This window comes from Ornithodoros turicata, chromosome 5 (genome assembly GCF_037126465.1).
Source record: "Ornithodoros turicata isolate Travis chromosome 5, ASM3712646v1, whole genome shotgun sequence".
NCBI lineage: Eukaryota > Metazoa > Arthropoda > Arachnida > Ixodida > Argasidae > Ornithodoros > Ornithodoros turicata.
In genome coordinates, this window is record NC_088205.1 from 72,328,087 (window position 1) to 72,341,048 (window position 12,962).

The following is a 12,962-nucleotide window of genomic DNA, read 5'->3' on the forward strand; positions in this document are numbered from 1 at the left end:
ACGGTAGCATACCTTGAGCTTGAGGGAACGAGAGGACGCAAAAAGACACTCGTCCTGTCTACTTCTTTGTGCGTCCTCTCGTTCCCTCAAGTTCAAGGTGTGCTTCCGCCTAAGATAGCGTGCTCATAATATCGAGCCAACTAACAGGGGGAACTCCTGAGCAATTTTCTACCACGCCTCATCTGCGGCAATGTGAGTTGTCAACAGCGTACACAACGTCTTTCATGCTGTGGAGTACCAAGTACACGTCGCACTAATTTATACGCGCATCATGTGCTTCATATTGCACAAGGCCAGCGGCTTGTTATGCTGTTAAAGTTGAAACGTCCCGGTATTGAAAACTTCTGCAACTCAGATGATGCATAAGTCACTGTGCAAGAGTGAAAGAACACATGACGCAAGGCGACGTGTAAGGAAGATGAATGTAGCTGTACATAGTGACCTAGCGGAAAAGAAGACAAAGGGGGAGGGGTTATATGTTTAATAGAAAAAAAATATAGGCAATGTCAGCAGGGCTATTCCACAACAGAAAATAAACAGGAACTCAAAGTAGACATAAAACTAGAGACAAGACGAAAAGATTTAAAATGGAAAGAAAGAAAAACAGCCAGTGCAGCACAGGCCCGACATGGCGCGAGAAAGCCCGGCCAGAGGGCGAACGCAAGGCCCGAATCGTGCAGGAAGTGGAGCAAGGCTCTGGTGACGGCCCACTGGGTAGGTTGAGGGACGGGGCCAAGGAGGGTAGCCATGGACATCGTGCTGCACCCAAGCTGTGTTAGACGACGACAGAAGGGGGAAAGTGCGGTTGGCATGTGCATAAGATAATAAGGAATATCGGCCACCTCGCCACAGCTGGAACATATGGGAGGGGGTGGGTGGATTGGCCAGTTTTGTATAGCAGCAACGGAGTGCTGGCAACGTTGAGACGGAGGTGCTGCAGAAGTGACTCTTTGTTGCGACTGCAGTGACACGCAATGAAGAAAGCGACCGAGGTGTCTATGGACTGCATGTGACTGTTGTATGCGGCACGGACGAGGAAGACAAGGAGCGGCGTTAAGTAGAGGCTCTGAAGAGCGCGCTCCGTCCACTCCGTCCCTCTCGCTCCGGAGCCTCTGTTAAACGGGGTTTTAAGCCAAGAGAGCGTTGTGTGTGCACGTTGCATGCGCAAAGCGCCTCTAAACCTCTGGGTGTCATTGAATGTTCTTTTCCGGTAGAGCTGTCTTCCGATCCAGCTGTCTACGGCCTTAAGATGATTAATTAAAGTACAGACGGGTGTAACCGGAGAGGCGAGTGAAGGTCGCGAGAAGCAATCCGACTTGTGGGCAGAAGCGCGGGAGCGCCACGCTCTGCAAAAGGAGGTGTCCGTCCCGCGTACAGTAAAAGGGTCGCGCTCCATGCGCTCTGGTGCCGCTGCTTAACGCGCACAAGTAGCACGATAAAGTGAGTGTGTGGCTGAAGTGAGAGAAGGAGGGAGGGAGTGAATATAAAAATAATGTGAAGAAATTTAATTTAATTTCTATAAATTAAATTAAGCCTGAAGGCTCAAAATTTGCTCTATCCGAGTACAGAGATAAATCATATTTCTGATTAACTGGTTTAGCTGTGGCATTTCATTGCCTAGTGATCTGCCTCTCTCATTTTTCGGTTCAGTGGTGCCAGGGTTTGGGTATCTTACCAGTACTAATATGCATGGTGTCCGTGCTATCTATGGAGCTCTCTTCCCGTGGACGTTCATTGGACAAACAAACGTGGTAAGGGGTCTTTCCTTCGGTCTTGCTGGGGTCGGTTTTCTACTTTATTTTCTGTTCAGGTGTTCTGGAGTAGTCTGACCCGACTTTGTCGAGTGTCACATCTCCATATCTTTTATTTTTCAATCCATCCATCCACTGGTCTCCTCAAATGATTTCTCACGATGATTGGGGCGTTAGGGGCGACATGCCAGTTACGTTCGAAGGGGAGAAGAGGCTAAGCTGAATTTGCCGTTCTCTTCTACCTCTGATCACGAACGGAGGGACGGATAAATACCGTTACTGTTTAGCTTAGTTTAGTTACTGTTTTTTTGTTTTTTTTTCTCACTTTAGTTGTTTTTTAAAACGTGGGGGGGGGGGGAACCCGATTTTTTTCTCGAAATTGCCCGAACTAAGAAATATTTCACAGAAACCTCAAAACGACTCATAGAGAGCGAGCATAACGGATTAGCTGTTTCGACTTTCTTGAGCGGTTCAGGTCTTATGAACAGAACTCCAGTCGTGCAATCTCATTCTTCAGTGCCCTACTCTCACCCTCAACGCATTAACATCATGCTTTCCTTTTAAAGTCATCTTCTTCTGTAATCCATCTCATTCTGCTTAGTTTATCCTTTATTTCCTAATCCTTTTGTTTTCTTTGTTATTTATTTTATTCGTCTTTCGTTAATTTTTATTTTTGCTTTGCGGAATAGCAAGCCGACGTCTCATTTGGCTGACCTTTCCCCCCTTTTTTTCCTTTGGTCAAATAAATGTATCCCCCCCCCCCCTGTTTACGAAAATAAGAGCATTACGAAGCAGCGCTGGCATTCTGCTCCCTTCGTTCGAAGCGGAATAAATGAGAATGCATTGTGAGTGAGAATGAAATGCATGCAGAAAAGAATGCATTGTTGTTTGTCTTTATTGGCATCTTGCCTTTCCAGACATCGCAAGCCCAGCCCATCATATCAAAGAAAGCTGATCTAGCTATTGCTACCGTGTATGTTTTCTTCATTCTTTTCTTTATCCTGAAGATTGGCTGAACACAACCGTACGAGAAAGGAAAGGGAACGGATAATAACAGATACAAATCGACCACCTGGTGCATGTAGAGTTCATAGACCCTCAAGCAATGACAAAATGAAAGTAAAATACTTACAAAAAAAAACATCATTTCAGCTGATCTTGTTGGAGATGAGCTTGGGCGAACAAAATGGAAGAAAGCAAACGCCGAAGAAACGAAGCAGAATTCAACTGCTACCGCGGAACGTCGTGTTTAAAATGTGTTAGAAGCCAATGAAACGATTTAAAGTGGCACGTCGCTGTAAAGTGTTGAGTTTGATTTGGAATTTTCTGGCGTAAAGATATCGTAGGCCGCAAAGTGCGATATAATAGGCAGTTTTAGCACACCGATGGTAAGGTTATCGAGCCTATCGGAGCCAATCGCAGTCGCGTGTGACTCAGAATCTTCTCCACTGATTGGTTACGGTTGATACGGTTCGACGCAAGCTACGTTATCAACGGTTTCCTAAAACTCTCTAATTATTACTGCGTAAAAATATATTAGCGTCACCGTGGGGTTCCAGACGCTAATGCTGATGCTAAGACTTGGAGAAAGCATGTCGGAGTCAAATGGAGTCGCATCGATTGTGCTAATATGTGCTCTAGTACTGAAAATGGTGGCGCCATAGACGTATACAGACTTTGCGATAAAGCGTGAAGTTCTGACACTGTTGCATAAGGTTTGCATAAGGTGTTTCAGGGTACGAACACCATTATAAGGTCTTTGCAGTGACAAGTGTTACTTGCACGCAGGCGCAGACTGGTACTAGAACAGGCCAGTGGTGCACATTCCTCAGTATTCTTCATATTAACACCTACTGTCTTCAGCATACTCGTAATACAGCATCCTTCGTTCGATTTTGTCGGCTTATTTCTCAACTTGTAAACTGAAACTTATCTAAAACGGAAAGCAATTAAGGACATCCATCGCTGCTCATTTCTTCTTCTCGTTGTCGTCCTCTATACTGCTGGGAATCCAACAGTTCTAATGAAACTTTTGCTGCTATTCTACGTAAACATTTATATTGCCTTGCTCTTAGCGCTTCTCAAATATAGGGCCATGCACAAACGAAATACGCGAAACTTAGTTTGGAAGAGCCCGAAAGAAGAGGTGCTCGCGGCGATGGCTAAATCTGATGAACGTGAACTTCGCGACCATAAGAAGGTCCTGCCATAATATTTGCCCAGCTCGCGGCGCTCTTCAGGTGCTTACAAGACCTCTGAAAATCATTTACTTTGGATCTATGTACTTTCACCTTTTTAGCCCCGTTCTCCTGATTTATTTTCACGAGGCTAAGACCATTGATTGGCCGGTTGAGAGTGACACTGTGTTTTTAGACACCCTGGAGATGCAGTTTATTTATTTATTTTGCCGTCTCGATTGACGTCGTTGTCACGTCAGAGTTTAGAACAGGATTTTTACTATACGTGACAGCGAGGCGGCAATAACTGTGTGCTATCCTGCTCCTGACTCTCATCAGCCGAGGAGCTCACTACAGAGGTAGAGCAATGACGGAGGTAATCCACAGCCAATTGGGCTGTCATCTGGTTCAGCTGCACACAGAAGAACCGGATAATACTACACAAGGTGTCATCCTCAGATAAAGAGGCGTAAATGCACAAGCAGCTGGTGGATAAACTCCATAGTAGCTTGGGCAAACACGAAGAGACAACACGACACAACACGCTTCCGTGTCGTGCTGTCTCTTCGTGTTTGACCAAGTTCAGGCTTGTTCGCTGTGGAGTATCATCATGGGGCCTCACCTCACAAACGGACGGGACATAGCCTGCAATCTACCGTATATTGGCTGTTTTTTTGTTTGTTTGTTCTTTCAACACTACCATCAACAAGACTTCTACGACGATCCGCCCTATCGCCTTGAACGTTGTCGCATGATGGGCTCCTTAGAGTCAGCAACGCTGTGAGCGAAGTAACGGTGGCTGCATCCGAAATATTAGTCAGTGACGCAACTTATCTGGCTTCTAACTCTCAGCATATTGAAACTCAGAGTAAATATATATCAGCATTCAGTAACCTAAAATTGTGTTTCTGCTCTAGAACGCATCATATTACACTTCCCCTGATAAAACTTTTCATGCGCAAATCTCTCACAGTGTCGTTGAAAGGAACGAGAACGAAAATCAATTTCGGAAACACAAAAGATAACTAACTATGGCAAAAGATAAAAAAATAAAAAATGCTCCAAGTGGAGTTGCAATTTCTCTCGGTGCCGCTCTTTAGTTTTATTTATTTATTTATTTTTCACGTTTGAGGAATTACGAGGATTTCGTCGCGTCGCACCCGCGTAATAGAGTTATCGCTCGATTTTTATTACGTTCTTTCATATAATATTTTCCCTTTTTAGCAGCTGCTTTTACGTGTGAGGTTCGATTAGCCTTAGCGAGAGAGAGACAGTTTGACAACAACATAACAAGAACAGCTTTTGAAAGCCACGCTTCCTTAAAGGAGATGTCGCCTCAAAGGACTTCCAACGCCTCGTTAATTTCTTTTTTTTTTCTCTCTCTCTCTCTCTCTCTCTTTCTGCATCAGTTTAACAGCCACGAAAGAAACGCAGTTATTGAGCGATCCTTTACGCTGACTCCGCATGAATGTCTTTTCGTCGTGATGAAGCGGAAGACACGAAGGATGAAAGGAAGTCTTTGATGGCCTGTATACTTTTGATTGAGTGAGTGTCGATGACGTCGGATGAGCACAGAAGGTGTGAATTGCGCTCTTCCTCCAAAATCCGAAGATACAGCGACGGCTACTAACAACGAGAACACCTTAATTCGGTGAAACTGAGTGTAGTAGTTTCACCACCGTTTCCTCTCCAGACTCCTTCAAAACGAGAAGCCTGGCACTTTACGACTGAAAATCTTTTGGCAGTATCCTGAGAGTTGATGTAAGTCCCGACACTGAAACCAGTGCCAGCCGCTGCCAGCGTTCTTCTCCCGGAAATCAAGACAAAGAGGTTAACGCACTGGGGTCCCCAGCTCAAATTATGTCAGCTGTTCTAACAACGTTTCGTCATTTTCCCCAGACTCATACACTAATGGCGCAGGGTTGCTCAACCAGGTTTGGGAAATCTGCAAGCAGCGTATACTGGGTTGCGCAGTTCTAACGGCTCCATGCGACGTGGTATGGAGCTATGTTAAGGGTGAGAAACTTGTGAAATGCTTGTCGTACCTCTTTCTTTAACAGCTGTGCTGCAGCAGATTCTATCAAAGTTTACGAGGTCATTTCCGACGGAATTTGCGAGCTGCGAAGCTGTAAAGCCGTCCAAATTCCGCCAATCGATCTTCCAGCTATAAAGAGAGAAGTACGGAAAATTGAGCAAAGTGAGGTGGCTGGCACTCATATATTAGCCCACATGCACTGAGGTATCGTATCGCAATTGTTGCGATGAAACACCTCATCCCCATCGTCATGTAGTAGTTGTTGTTTGTTGACTCAAATGCTTTGCGTGTGACAGAATGATGAAACGTTGATACGTGATATAATTCTGATGGTTACGTACACGTACGTAACCGTCAGAATTACCAGTTTATCGCTGTGGAGTACCACTAAGATATGTGTTCGGTTTTTGTTTCTGCTCCTCTATAGATTTGCATAATCGAAAGAAGAAAAAGATAGCGGGTCCTGGGCACAGATCACCCCAACAAAGAAATCACACGTCGTGATGTATTCTCCAAAACAGCTGAAAATCTGTTCTTTACATGCTTTGTCATGATTGCCTATTAGCACCTTGTACAAATTTGTAAGTTTTGTAAAAGTGCCTTCTGTGCGGTAACTAAACCCTTTCAGGGTTACTCCAGGGTCCGTGTGACGTCTGTTTTTAAAGCATCATACATATTAATTGGTAGATACTCGACAGCTGATATTCGTCATTCCACATCGCATATTCCCATTTTGCTCTTAATACGCCTGTCATCCTGCTTCCCTTCTAATCACATTTACCGTTTCTTTATCTTTTTCGCTTACGTTTCTACATCACGCTGCCGGGAATGCATTAACAAAAGATAAACACAGCGTGCAAAAATTAAAAAAAAAATTGTTTCTCCATTAGAAGCGGTACTTCGGGCAATCCCACAGACGAGAAAGAATGAGCTCAACCGTGAATTGTTTCACGCGGGACGTTACAGTTTGCCTTTGTTGCTACTATTTGTTCCGCTCGGCCTTCCTTGGAACGTTCTTCCTAGATTTATTTTGCTCCAGTGATTAGGCTACACTGCATGGCGCAGTATCCCCGGTATGGCTTCCCTCGTTATAACAACCTTTTTTTCCCTCCTCTACGCTCGTAAAAGCATGATGTTGAGATAAATTAAAAAAATAGCAAAAACAAGTCTATCTCGCGTGCAATACACCTATTAGAGATATTTAGTACATCGTAAGGAGTTCGGGAAAACGGTTCCGGGAACATGATAAGCCTACGATAACCAATATGCCATAATGATAATAATAATGAATTCCTATCATACAAAGCCACGTTAACAAATTGCGAGAAACACGGTGCAGATTCCTCCTTTATCCAGAGCACTTTGGTGGACGGGTTTCGTATTACACGAGACGTTATATCATGAGAAATGTAAAATGAAGTAGTTTTGGTTATATTTAAGCATATTTACTGCAACAGATCTTCATAGAAATGATTATACTGCCTATGTCTACTGTTTTCAGTGTGGTAGCCTATATTCAATAAGCTCATTTTCCCAGGACGTGTCAGAGAAGTTTCCTTCGCCGATCCGTCAGGATCCGTTATCATCTGAGAAGATGGAAAAGTCAATCGCAAATCCGCTGCATATTTACGATTCGTCGATGATTTCCACTTATGAGCGCGCGGCAAGACGACCGGGCATCATTATTGCTGGCTATCATGCATGTGATGTAGTTTTAGCCACCCTTCGTTTTTATTGTCTACTGAAGTAACATATCTAGTGCAACGGCCACTTGGTTTTGAAAAGTACCTGCTATTGTGTGTTTTTTTAAATAGTGGTTCACATGTGTCAACAATAAAATTTTCCTTTAGTTGTGAGTACGCAGCCTTCCTGTCTGTTTCTTCTGTCCTTGTCTCCCTGCTGCAAAAAAAACCTTAAGTATGACCTACCAACTACCCCGTTTCTCTACCTTAGTCTCCATAGAGTGTATTTCCATTACTGTGGTGCGTTTCAAGTAACCTCTATGTATGCTGGATAGCTGCAAGCGGAATTACATACTTAATGTATGTCCTCTTCTATGACAACGAATAAATTACGGCGTAGATGTATATTTTATGCACACAAGTTTTATTTGTCACATTGATGCCAAACGAATATGCATAGATTGTTACCACATTGAACAGCATCTTCTAAACGTAAACGCGGACGTGTGGTGCACTGACCGCGCCGACAACAAAGTACAAGCGTTTCTGACTCTCCGAGATCGTGAGTGGCGAGGGGCACAAACTACAGTGCCTACAGCTCTGCGATGCTAATGAAAAACATGTTTTTTTTAAATATACAATACATTTTAAATAAAGGTATGAAAGAAAACCACATTCTAGAGAGATAGGTTTACAAAGCCGTTAGGCGTCCCGCGGTTCTGCAGTGAGCTGCTCAGTATATAGCGAGCATACTTGTCCAGTTACCTGTGCTGCACATGTAAGAGAGACTATGAGAGAGGTGTATCTCCGCTAGCGGAGAATGTATTTCGCACATTGAGAGCGGGGCATTCGAGCAGGTGATGGACACCGGGCAGACGGGAACGCACTAAAAGTGAACATGTGTGCTCCGAGTGCCTGATCTCTGACGAAGGTTTTAGCAACATGATCTGCGTACAAGTAACAGTTTGAAACATGCGGGCGCACTATGTTATGACTCGGAAGCGTTATGGGCCCGCCTCAACCAGAATGAGGCTTGTGCACATGACGTCACGCGCAGCCTTTGAGCGCCTTGGAGCCACGTGACATGGGAAAACATGGGGATGCGTCACAGGCAACTGCGTGTTTTTTTTTATCACAATTTTTTTTCGCAATTACACGCATACCGCAACAACTCACTGCATGCCCGCTGCTGTGGCTCCGGTTTGACAATATGTTTTTCGATGTCACGTGACCACACGTGACGTCAAGCACAAACCTCTAGTATTTGACTTGTCCCGACAAAGCTGTTCTGTGCTTCGTTTCACTGCATCACACGTAAGGTGAGCCGGCAAAGTACGCTTTACAGCGAATCTGCAGCAATGCGAACACGTCCTACAGCTAGCTAACCTTTTCAGTGACTTTCATCTTTCAACGTCACGCATTTTCACCTAAAGTAATGAAGAACGTTTAGTGGTCACTTTGATTACGTTAAGAAGGCAACAAGTACTGCATCTGTACTAGGGAAATAAAACGTTGCACAAGTTACAAAATGGAGCTGCTGATACAGTACTAATTGCAATGTGCTTAAACTTCCTGCTGATCGTGCACGAGAACTGATATGGGTACGGTCCACGAAAAGGGGATTACTGTAATTGAATTGCAGCGGCTCAGTCGTGAGTCCAAACGAGCCGAAAGACCGCGTAATGCTTCGTTAAGTCACAAAAGGGATGGCGCAAATGTTTCTCCGTGTTTAGGCGCACCTGCTTCTTCCCTAGTCATCGGCCGTATGCCGTTATGCTAGGTTTCCTAGTTTAGGATTCAAGTAGGACGGTACATTTCTTATCGATGTTTACGTGTTGCATTTAACGTAGTATGTGCTCCTGAATGCGCCCAAAAATGTTTCCTGCAGAAACATCTCCCAGCGTGGAGCAAATGAGCTAGTGCGAGTTTGTCTTCCTCTGTGCATACTTTAAGAAAAACGAAAGAAAACATGACGTCCAGCTCCTTTCGTCACGCGTTTGCGTGCGTTTCCTGGAGTTGGTCTGCTGTTTTTTAAACATCCTTGTAGCATGACACGTTTGCAAACGCGTCATGCCTGACATTTTTCCTGGTGTGAGAAAGCATTCGTCTTTGTTACTTCTGTGCCTCCTTGCGCTCAATACATTTTCTCGCTGTTGCTTTTTATACGAACTTTGAATGCAATATGTTTTATTTGTTATTGAATTTCATAAACACTTCGCCGTACAACGCCTCTCTGAGCGTGTCATTGACGTTAAAGAACCAATAAACAACAAGTGAAGCTTGATACATGATACCTCACGACACAGTATTATATTTTTTTTATACGAAAGACCCTAAAAAACAATTATCATTAACACAGAGCCGAAACAAATTAATCAAGCGTCATATCTCGTGACTTGACCCAGCCTATCGACACGTCATACCAGTTGAGTATAGATTACTTAAAACCTACTCGAGACACGAAATGCGACACCAATGCCATCACCTAAGTGCTGCCTACAGACATTTGAAGGAACGAGATCCTAATGGACGTCATAAGCGCGTGTAAGCAGAAGCTTCGAAACGTGAGAGCTTTTAACCGTGCACTCTCGGGTAAAACGCATTTGAGAATAATAGGACAGACATTTCACGCGGTGCCCCCGCGTGTACCCGATTTTCAATGTTTCTTTTGCTTCAAACACGACCTCTGGCGAGACAAGAAGAAATGGAGCCTTCGAGGGTGTTGGCGTACACGTAGGGTCACTGCGCTATCAATACTGGTTTTCTTTGTCTGGGAACCAGCAGAGTGCGCGCAGTAGGAAATGCCTTCGGTCCATGAAGAATGATATCGGGAAAACAAGGTTGCTTATTTTACGTGTTTTCACCGTTACTTCTTTTGATCGCGTGAACTGAGGGCACGTAAATCCGGACACCATATGTTTTGAGTCGCTGCAGTTTCTTTGCACTATGTGCCCAGTGCGAACCACCGCGCATGTTTCTGCAGACCAAGATATCCTTTCCCTGGTCTCCCCGTATTGATCTTTCGCCTTTGGGCCACGATCTTTCGCGGTGGAGGGAGGCGAAAGGGAGCCGGTCCTTCATATTTGGAGAAGGGCCCCGTGATAACGCGGTCCGCCCCTGGGTGGGCCGTGTCTTTGAACGCGCGGCCGATAACAAGGTCGTCGGGGCAGTACCGCTTGCGGTGCTGTTCCCGGGAAGATCTTCTCTTGATCTTTCTTCTCTTGAAGTTATTGGGCACCAATATTCCGGTTTTCATTAAAGTGTTGTTGTGTCGGGAACTTCATGCTCGTCTTCTTTTTTCACTGTCTTAAGTCGGTTGCGAGTGAATATGTACCAGCTCGCCTGCACTGTTGCCCTTCTCCGCTTAAAATTTTGGCCATCATTCTTGTCTCGACTATCTTGGCACGCGGACGACAATCCTATTTATTAGATTACGCGAAGCTGTCAGAAAAAGCCTCTAGCGCTGAAACTTCTTGGCAGATGATCTGCGGTTTCCCATTTGGCTTAAGCAAATATGTTGCACCTTCACTGTGCTCAAAGAAACTGCATTCAGGTCAAGCGGGGTGCGGGGAATGTTTAATGGACAAACAAATGGAGAAACAAAGGAAAGAAAAGCGGTCAAGCGGGAGTTTAAGTGGAAGCTTCGTTCACTATTTTATGAGTTTTCATGCGACGGCAACTTCATATATAAAGTCGTAGCGCCAGTGGTTACGCTCTCAAACGGGCACAAACTATGCGCAACCAGCGAATCCGTTTATTTTACTGCTAGAACAGGTCTACGTGACGACTAACTCTGACGCAATCCACGAAGCACCAACGCCATGTTAAGGTACACCTCATATCCAACAGCAGTCTTTATGAACTGCACGAATGAACGGGAAGAATTGCAAAAGAAAAGACAGCATACGTACGTTACTTGGCTGCAACAATCACTCAAGCCGTAGGCAGACAACTCAGGGCACTGTCATCGTCACTTCCAGCCGATCTCCCATTTCCGGGACCCGGCTCAGATAAGCGCCCAACTAGCGGACAACGAGGTCTGGACTCGCCAAAGGATGCAAGGGTGCCAGCATGGTATTGTGCGTCACATACGCGAGTGCGGGCACAAGAAAAAGTAAGACGAGGTGCTAAGCAAGATTAGACTATCTGTGGCATTACCTCCGGAGTGGCGTTGCACGCATCCATCCTGGAGCCCAAGTTACACTGTGCTACCCGTGCCCTCTAACGAATTATTTGTTGATATTTATTCGGTTTCGTTTAGCAGTGTGCACGTCTGCGACACTGTCGACTGGAGCTCGACACACACACACACACACACACATAAATGGGATTATGATGTGGTGGGTCATTCTCCGCCGTTATGGCGGTACACTGCCCCATTGCGCTTGTAGAAGGGATGAGAAAGTGATGATGATCGAAAGGTGTCCAATTAGAGTTCGTCCATTAATCCAGTGCTAGAGAGGAACTCAGCAACAGCGCGTAGGCCTTGTACTGGAGCTGGAATAAGCATGCTATACTATCAGAAACCGCTACACACTTGGAACATGAACGTACAAAATTGCTTCCATGAACCATTTTTGAACAGTGAGGCCATCATCACCCATCATCTGTGACGTTAATATACTCAGCGCAAAGTGTCACAAAACGGCGTACGCCTCCCGTTTTCGTAAAGTCGGAAGGAAGAACGAAACGCACGGTTGTCTAGGAACGTGTTATGCGAGGAAGTTGTCTTTTTAGGGCACAGGAGCTGTACTCAAAGTAAAAATGACTACGCCGTGAAAACAAAGTACGGACGGATTTTCAACGTCCTGCGAACGGTTGTGTAAATGTCCAACGATTCATCATACAGCGCTTCCTTCATTTATGTGTAATTATTGCCGTACCCACGAAGTACTCGGAATTTGTGACAAGTGGTACGTCTGCTAATGCGTCGACAATTACGAGCATTTTGAACGGCGGCCACTGTAACGTCGGAACTCATCTGTTACTGGCTGATTACTGGTCACTGTTGCAGGCACAAAGAGCGGATCTGCTAATGGCAGGAGATGCCCTTCCTGTGCTAAACTACGAAATGGGGGGACGAAAGGCGGACGGGTGTGCATTTACGGTGATTACGGGCGTTAGGAATTGTGTCAGTTTATACGTGACATCTGGTTCACCTCGACTAATTTTGTCACTGTGTAAAGTATTGGACGCGCATAATTTATTTGGAATTAGAGTTGGAGTTAGGAAAGAAAATTATGGAGATGGTGGCTCCTACAAAACAAAGAAGCCGGCTACTCCAAAACACTTGGAGCACGTGGAGCATTCGTACAGC